The 9840-nt window shown below is 41.8% G+C and overlaps 1 pseudogene; it reads left to right on the plus strand.

The window, feature by feature from the left end:
• Nucleotides 1-7749: 7749 nt before the first annotated feature.
• LOC113241855 (melanoma-associated antigen 10-like) lies at nucleotides 7750-8825 on the plus strand (annotated as a pseudogene).
• The last annotated feature ends 1015 nt before the right edge of the window (nucleotides 8826-9840 follow it).

Below are 9840 nucleotides of genomic sequence, written 5' to 3' on the forward strand. Positions count from 1 at the left end.
AACAATAGCATTTAAGTCCATTGTCACCAGAAAATATCAAAATATATGAGGCTTTATTTCTGTAAGAGTAAAGAATTCATATTTACAACTGAGATGGATTATTTGATGTTTCTTAGGTAAAGAAAGGCTCAAGTTTGTCTAAGGTTGAAAAAGATTAGTTTATATCATTCTAGAGAACAACGGTTTGCTCAGATTCACACAGGATTACAATTAAAGGTCACAGGAAAGCTCATTTTGTTTTACTTCTTATTGAAATGAGGGAAATGTCTTAAATGAGGTGCTCTTCTCATATCATTAACAGTCTCTAAAACCTCATTTCTTACAAGCAATCCATTTCATATTTTCTTCTTTATATTTTATATTTTTATTGTATTTACATATACAAGTGTATTTTTTACGTAAATTTATTATGAGGTCATACTCACACGTACCATATTGTCATTTTCTTCTTTATATTGTTTAGCTTCTCTTTTCCCCAAACAGCTCTTGCTTTGCAACTCATGTTAGCAAATGTAGCCGTTAGCAAATATTTATGTATTTATGTTGCACACACACACACACACACACCTCTGTGCATATCATATTCAAATAGCAGAAAAACAAAGACGAGGTGAAAAGAAGCTTGAAGTGACCATGCAAGCAAAAAACCAGTAGAATGAAATATTTAAAGTGCTGAGAAGAAAAAAACCCACCATTCTAGAATCCAGCAAAATTCTCCTTCAAAAGTAAAGCAGAAATAAAAACTTTCTCAAACAAACAGCATTTCTGGAAGAAATAAGCCAGTATAGCATGGCCCCAGGATACAAGGTTAGTCTACAAAAAAGTCAATTGCTTTCTTACATACCAGCAATAAACATTTGGATTTAAACTAAATTAAAACAAAACAAATCACCTTGGAAACAGCACTAAAAGTGAAATAAATCTACAGGCTTAGTATGCGTGAAACTACAAAACTTCTTTGTAGAAGAATTTTAGAGAAGATTTAAATAAATAAATGGAGACATATTCCATGTGCATGGATTGGATGACCCAATATTGCTAGTATGTCATTTCTTCCAAATCTATCTATAAATTCAATACAATTCTAGCCCAAATCCTGGCAAGCTATTTCCTAGATATCGACAAACTGATTCTGGAGTTTACATGGAAAGGCAAACAATTAGAATAGTCAACATTATATTGAAGGAAAAGAACAAAGTTAGAAGGTCACATTATCCAATTTTAAGACTTACTACAAAGCTGCCATAATAAAGATAACTTGGTATTGATGAAAGAAAAGACACATAGATCTATAGAACAAAATAAAGCCAAGAAATGTACCATAAAAATATAACCAACTGATTTTCAACAAAGATGCAATGGAGAAGTATGGACTTTTCAACAAATGGTAACTGAGCAATTAGACATCCATATCCAAAAAGATGAACTTAGAACCTTACAGCATTTGCAAAAATTAACTCAAAATAAATTGTAGCACCTAATGTAAAATGGAAGACTACAAAATTTCTAGAAGGAAACATAAGAGGAAATCTACATTACTTAGTTTTTGGCATTGAATTTTTAGATGCAACATGAAAAGCACAAGCCATGAGAAAAATATCAATGTTGGACTTTATTAAATATAAGAACTACTTCTTTGTGAAAGATAATGTTAGGAGAAGGAGAAGACAAGTCATTAATTTGGAGAAAATACTGATAAAATACAGTCAGCTGATCAAGGATTTTTATCTAAAATATACATAGAACTCCTAAATTCAACAAAAAGAAACTAGCATAATTAAAAATGTTGGGGTGCCTGGGTCGCCCAATCGGTTAAGCGTCTGACTTTGGTTCAGGTCATGATCCCAGGGTTCTGGGATCAAGCCCAGCATCGGGCTCCCTGCTCATCAGGGAGTCTGCTTCTCCCTCTCCCTCTGCCCCTTACCACCCACCCCCAGCTTGTTCTCTCTCTCTCAAATAAATAAATAAAATCTTTAAAAACAGGTGTAGAAGATCTGAATGGAGACCACAACAAAGAAGATAATACAGATAACAAATAAGTGTATGAAAAGGTGGCATCAATACCATTATCATTAGGGATTTTCAAATTAATATAATGATGAGACACCACTATATACCTATTAGAATGGTTAAAATTCAAAACACTGACAAAACCAATTGCTTGCAAGGATTCAGAGTAACTAGAATTTTCATTCCTTGTTTGTGGGAATGCAAAATGGTGCTGCCATTTTGAAAGACAGTTTGTGTTTCTTACAAAGCTGAACATAGTCTTACCACACAATCAAGCCTTCATGTTCCTAGGTATTTACCCAATTGACTTGAAAATTTATGTCCACAAAAAAACCTGCTCATGAATATTTAAAGCAGCTTTATTCATAGTCACCAAAAACTAGATGCCCTTCAATAGGTGAATGGTTAAACTGTTGTACATTCATGCAATGGAATACTATTCATCAATAAAAAGGAATGAGATATCAATTTAGGCAAAGACATGCATAAATCCTAAATGCCTATTACAAAGTAAAGAAGGCAGTCTGATTGGGTTAAATATGATATGATTCCATTTATATAATATTTTCGAAGAGAAAACTATAGACACAGTAACGTGACAAATGATTGCTAGGTGCTTGGGGAGCAGGTCGAACACGTTAAATAAAGGGCATTTATTGGGGTGGTGAAACTATTCTGTATGAAATTATCATGGTGGATACATGACACCTTACACTGTGGTCAAAAGCCATAGACCTTGACAGCATAAAGAAGGAAAAATTAATGCTTACAAATAAAAAGGTAAATAAATAGGAGGTTGGGGGATGTCAGGACAGAATGAAAATTATGAAAACAACAACTTAACTCAAGGTTATGGGGTTGAAAGGTGTTGACCTAAGTGTATTTGAACATGAGTCGAGTTTGTAAGACCAAAGCCAAAGACCTATACAAAAAGCACTGCATTCTAGTTGTTAATAGTTTCCCACATGTATTTATTTATATGTATTTATTAATAATTTATTTATTACATGTACTTATTAGCAACTCTGAAGCTTTTAGACATGTATACTGTAATTGAAAAATTAATTAAATGTATGGTGAATGGTGAGAACCAGGTTTCTCACTGTTGGAATAAAATGTTACAGTCAAAAAAGGTTGAGAGGCTAGAATGATCCTTAAGGCCATTGATTCAAGTTGCAGAAATCAATATGAATTCATGTTTAGCTTAATAGAGACACATATGGTTACATATATAAATATTTATAGATATATGTATATACACAGGTTGACATACACACATTTATTTTATTGCTCTACCAGCTGAGAGGGCTTAGAAGAAATGGTTCTCTGGCAGTGATGAGCATACCTAATGCCCAGATTTAGGTTTCTTTTTTTTTTTTTTTAAGACTTCTTCTTTTGTGTGAGAGAGAGCATGAACGAGAGAGAGAGAGAGAAAGACAGAGAGAGAGAGCATGAGCAAGGGAGGGGCAGTGGGAGAGGGAGAAGCAGACTCCCCTGCTCATCAGCGAGCTGGACACGGGGCTCCATCCCAGAATGCTCAGATCATGACCTGAGCTGAAGGCAAATACTTAACCAACTGAGCCACCCAGGTACCCCCAAATTTAGGTTTCTAAAATCAAAGTCAAAAAGAGGAACCTGAGCTCTGTGAGGAAATGGGTGACTCAAAGACTGGGTCAAGAAATATACAAGATAGGGGCGCCTGGGTGGCACAGCGGTTAAGCGTCTGCCTTTGGCTCAGGGCGTGATCCCGGCGTTAGGGGATCGAGCCCCACATCAGGCTCCTCTGCTATGAGCCTGCTTCTTCCTCTCCCACTCCCCCTGCTTGTGTTCCCTCTCTCGCTGGCTGTCTCTATCTCTGTCAACTAAATAAATAAAATCTTAAAAAAAAATAAAAAAAGAAATATACAAGATAAACTTGGAATATCTTGTAGTGGCAGAAAGTAAGGGAGTTCTCAAATCTTCATTCTATAATAATCTATTATAATCTAGTATCACTTTATTTAATTCAGCTTTGGCTGAAACAATTTGAGCAATTAAATAAAGTAATATTAAATTGTAACCCAACACATAAAATACATATCCATGGGTCCATCCCAAGATAAATAAATAACTGAATAAATACATAATGGGAGAGAGTAAACACATCTGTGCAGAAGAATTCCAAATTATCTATCTATCATCTATCTATCTATCATCTATCTATCTATCTATCTATCTATCTATCTATCTATCTATCTATCATCATCTATCATCTCCTCAAGGAGGTAGAGCATAACTCTCTGCTTAGTTCCTTAGTTCCCAAGTTCAAAGTAAAAGCTTTCAACTCTCCCTCAAAAGGTACGATGTTTGCTCTAGGTTTTTCATACATATACTTTATCTAGTTTGCTAACATATTTTTAAGTTTTCAAAGTTTAATTTTAGAACAGTTTTAGATTTACAGGAAAATTGCAACAGTAGTGAAGAAATTTCACATACGTCCCAATCTCAGTTCCTCATATTATTGACATCTTGTATTAGTATAGTACATTCGTTACAACTGTTGAACCAATATTGATACATAATTATTTACAGAAGTCCATACTTTATTCAGATTTCCTTATGTTCCATTATGTTTCCTTATGTTCCATTGCATTTCTTTTTTCTGTTCAGCATCCCCTCCAGGACCCCCTCTTACTTTCACTGACCATAGGCTTCTCTTGGCTGTGCCGGTTTCTGAGAGTTCCTTGTTTTTGATAACCTTGAAAGTTTTTAGGAATATGGGTCAGGTATTTTGTAGAACGTCCCTCAATTAGGATTTGTCTGATAGTTTCCTCAACATTAGACATGGATTATGGTTTTGGGGAGGAAGACAAGAGAGGTGAAGGGCCATTCATGTCACTTCATATCCATGGTGCACACTATCAACATGATATATCAGTAATGGTGTTAGCTTGATGAGGGAGTGTTTGTCAGGTTTTCCCATAGTAAATTAATCCCTTTTTACCTGCATCACACTGTAATCTTTGGAAGAATGGGGGTTCCCCATGATGTGCCAGTCATCAAGATTAGGATTCTGAAGGATGACTGCAGAAACCCCACCCCACATAGAGGAGGCCCCACACAATCCAGCTCTCCACACCTTCAGCCACAGTGACGAATGATAGGTCTTCTTCTAGTTGGGGGATCAAAGAGTGGTGAGGGACTTGCTCAGAGGGGCCTGGCTTGAGGTTGGGAAAGTGAGGGACCCAGGCCCTGCTAGAAGTCACCAAGAAGACTCTGTGCAAGGACTGAGTGGACTTCCCGCCTCAGGTAGAGGAGGACCCACAGACACCTGCTCATGCTGTCAGCCCTGGGAGGCCCTGGGCAGGGCTGGTAGTCAGAAGCTCCTGACTCCTTCACCTCCTCTTTGGAAGTTTCAGGAAAGAGGCAACTTTTGGAGATATCTTCAGGCCAGCAGAGAAAGAAGGTTCAGGCCCTGTCTGGAGTAAACATAAAAGCCTTGAGGATAACTCAGGGTATTTACCAACCTAGAACACAGAGGGGCCCACAGAATCCACACCTGTCTTTACTGTCGGCTCTAGGATGCTTGGGCAGAGGTAACTGGCTGTAGTGTGTCCTGGCTTCCATCTAGGTTCCTGACCTTCATCTTAGTCTTGGAAGCCCTAGGGAGGGTCCCTGAATACATTTCCTGGGTTCCACTTTGGGAGTCTGAGAGATGTGAGGCGTTCTTTGAATGGACCCGAAGTCCAGATTAAGCAGAGTAAGGAGTTGCAGTTGCACAGAGATGGCTATGTGAAGACCTAAAGGAAAGTACAGAGGAAATCTTTCACCTCATGGAAACTTGCTCCAGGGTCATCTCTAAGAAGACTTGTGTATGGATTTCAGGCAGAAGACACCACTTTCATAATTCTTACACCAATTTCTTGTGAAAGCAGGGACAGAGAAGGCCTTGATTCCCTCCATATGGGGTAGAAGTTCCCCTAAATCCTCCCTCATAGCCCTCACCTTGACACATCCTTACCTAAGCAGAGGGAGGAATGCAGACCTTGCTGGGAGGAAATATGGTGATCTTGAGGATGTGTAATGGGACTTTCCATTGCAAATAGAAAGGCCCCACAGAAACCTTGCCCTGTACCTGTTGTCAGCCATGTTTGGACAAACGGTGGCCAGATGTGGTATTCTTCCACTTCTATCAATGGTGAGGAGTATCTTCGAGAGCTAAGGCCCCGGCTGAGAGGGCAACATTAAAGTCAGTAGAGAGTGGTGTGGCTGAGCCTTGCCAGGTTTGAATATTAGTATCTTGTGGGAGGATGGAGGGTACTATACCATAGAACAAAGGAATGCCACACACAATCCAGTCCTGTCTCCCAATGTTAGATCTAATAGGCCCTGGGACACAGTAGCTATGAGCAGCAGCATCTAATTTCCCCTAGGGCATCCAGGAGAGGTGAGGACCTCAGTCTGAGGGGCCAAAATCAGGTCAGTAGAGGGAGGAGGTCCAAGCTTAACCAGGAGTCAAGGTATGGACTCTGAGTAAGGACTGATAAAACCCACCACCCAGGAGTGATGGGCCTCAGCCTCACCATGCCCATGTTGACAGCTCTCAGAGGCCCTGAGACAAGGTGTAAGCATATGGTGGACCCTCAATGCGGCCAGATTGTCTCAAGGAAGTGAGTACCTTGGTCTGAGGAGGACACTCTTGGGTAAACAGGGAAAGGGGGCCCAGGCAGGGCCAGTATTCAAAGTGAGGACTCTTGAGAGAGGACTCAGGGGAACTTTCAACACAGAGGGCTGCCAGACACTGCCATGCCCCTGCTGTTAGCCCAGAGATGCTCTAGGCAGGAGTGTCAGGCAGATTCACTCCTAACCTCTTCATGCATCACATGGACATGGAAATCTTGGCCTGAGGGACTCATCCTTACTTTCATGAAAGAGAGAGCTCAGGCCCAGATGGGGCAAACATGTATACCTTGAAGAGGACTAAGGGCATCTGCCATCCTAGAACATAATGGGCCCCATAGAATCCAGTCCTAACATGCTCTCAGCTTGGGAAGTTGAGGGAGACTTAGCCATGTGTGATGGGAGTGAGTTTTCTACTCTTCCATCTGAGTGGGAGGGAGTTGTCAGAGAAGTGAGGATCTTATTCTGAAGGGGCCCAGCTCAGGACACAAGAGAAAAGAGTCCAGGAACTGCCAGGCATCAAGCTGATGACTAAAGAAGGACGATTTAAGGGACCTCCCACTCCATACAGAGGGAGACCCAGGACTGCTCTGTCCATTTCAGTCTTGTGAGGCCCCAGGCAGGGAGGCTGGATGTGGTATATCTGGACTTCCAACTTGGGAGGCTGAAAGTGGTGAGGTCCTCTCTGAGGGGTGTAACCTCAGGTTAGCAGAGGGAGGAGTTTCGGGCCCAACCAGGCATCAACAAGAGGACTCTGAGGGAGAGGGCAGAGGGGATCTTCCAGCCTAGAGTGTATTCTCAGAAACCCATTCCGACTTTCAGTCTTAGGAAGCCCCAGGCAGGGCCTTCAGGCAGATGATCCCACTTCTTTACATCCTCTTTGGGGGTCTCAGGGAAATGGGGATCTTGGCTTGAGGGCACTTCCCATCCTAGAACACAGTCAGCCTTTGTCCAGAGCTGCCAAATGTGCATTTCTCTGCTGAGGCTGCTGACCCTCTCCCCCTCTTCTCCAGACCTGTGGTACCCCATCTCCCACCATCCTGCTCACACTTCTACTTGCTGCTGCCAATAACAGTCATCATGCCTCACTCTCCAAGGCATCTATGTCTCATATTCGAGCCAGGCTTTCAGGCCCAAAGTGAGATACAGGGCCTGGCAGTAGTACACGTTCTCATAGCTGAGGGTGAGGAGGAGACTTCCTCCATTTCCTCTTGCTCTTTCAACTTCTCCTACCCCTTCACCTCTTCCTCCCCGCTTTCCTCTCCTGTGATCCCAGTCTCCCCAGAGGAGGAGGAGGAAGGGGAGCCTGCTGCAACACTGAGTCCTCCCCAGAGTCCTCAGAGCTCCTGCTCCTTCTCTGCATCATGGAGCACATCAGAGGGAGTCTCCAATAGCCAAGAAGATACAAGTTCCCTGCAGACCTCAACAGACACTGAATCTTTGCCCAGAGACCCACTACATGAGAAGGTGGCTGATTTGGTGCATTTCATGGTCCTCAAGTATCGATTGAAGGAGCCCATCACAGAGGCAGAAATGCTGAAGGTTGTCATCAAAAGGTACAAGAAACAATTCCCTGTAATCTTCAAGTGTTTGGAGGTGATCTCTGGCATTGATGTGAAGGAAGTGGACCCCACCACCCACTCCTATGTCCTTGTCAATTCACTGGACCTCACCCTTGATGAGATGCTTAGCGACAACTACAGCGTGCCTAAAAATGGTCTCCTGATAATCATCCTGGGTGTGATCTTCATAGAGGGCAGTTGTGCCCCCGAGGAAGACATCTGGGATTTCCTGAATATGATGGGAGTGTGCGCTAGGAGGGAGCATTTCATTTATGGGGAGCCCAGGAAGCTCATCACCAGAGATTGGGTGCAGGAGAATTACCTGGAGTACCGGCAGGTGCCTAACAGTGATCCTCCACGCTGTGAATTCCTGTGGGTCCCAGGGCTCATGCTGAAACCAGCAAGATGGAAGTTCTGTAATTTTTCGCCAAGGTCAAAGGGACTGACCCTACTTTCTTCTCATGCTGGTATGAGGAGGCTTTAAGAGATGAGGAAGGGGGGGCCCAGGCCAGAATTGGCTCCATGGATAATACTAATGCCATGTTCCTTGCACAGCATTGTTCAGCAGCTTTTACTGTCCTGACTGAAGAGTGAGGCTGAATCATCACTCTGTGTTCAAGGAGGGCAGTCTTGGCTCTGAGTAGAGGAGAGTCAGGGTCAGGCTGGGGAGAACACAACGTACAACTTTGTGTTCCCATTCTGTATGGGTGACTTGGAAGTTTATCTTTTTTTTTCTTTGATATTTTTCAAATGTCCCTTTTAATGGAAGGTTTAATTCCCTAAAGACCCTAAGTTTTGAATGACATTGGTAATGCATTTATTTCTGTTTTTCAGGTTTAAGAATAAGAGTTTCAATATTTTGCAAAAATTTGGGCAACCTCCCATCTTTTGGGGGATCTGGTACAAGAAAACATTGGAATAGAAATTTCTTTGGAAATGTGAAAGAGCTGAGCAGTAAAGTATAGGGTTCAATAAACAGAGGGGAAAATGTAAAGGTTAGTTTATCCTTGGGTTTGTTTATACCTTCCAGTCCACCATTCTGGAAAATTAAAAAGATATACTTGGATTTGCTTGGCCTATTCAAGAAAGTAGATGAAATCTTAATAGAGGAAAGTCCCTGCTCACTGACTCATTCACCAAACATCTCTTCAGTACTTGCACTTTGGAAAGCCCTGCTTTAGTAGTGGGGATCAGTAGGACAGAACCCTACCCAAAGAACAGGAGTGGCTAGGAGCAGCAATATACCAGGAAGATAGTGAGATGTCCTCTAAGAGCTACAGAACCAGAAAAAAGAGTGAGGCAGTGAGACTCCAGATGGGAGCAGTCAAATAAGCCCTGAGCCAAAGCACTTTGGGGCTCTGAGAAACTGTAATTCCTTCTGTCAGTTGGTTAGGAATCTGGGTGTTTAGTAGGGAGTGAAGATTCTACAGAACATCTTTCATGAATAGGTTTGGGAGATCTCAGGGAGAAAGAATTGGTGGCAATTTGAATTACTGTGGACATGAAGAAGGGTGTGGCAGATAATATCAGTGTGGGCCATGTAGATGGTGAAGTTGAGAGGGATGTCCAGGTGAATAGGTCTGGTAAGCAGTAGGAACCATGGGTTAGA

The sequence above is a fragment of the Ursus arctos genome, chromosome X, assembly GCF_023065955.2.
Source record: "Ursus arctos isolate Adak ecotype North America chromosome X, UrsArc2.0, whole genome shotgun sequence".
Classification (NCBI taxonomy): Eukaryota; Metazoa; Chordata; class Mammalia; order Carnivora; family Ursidae; genus Ursus; species Ursus arctos.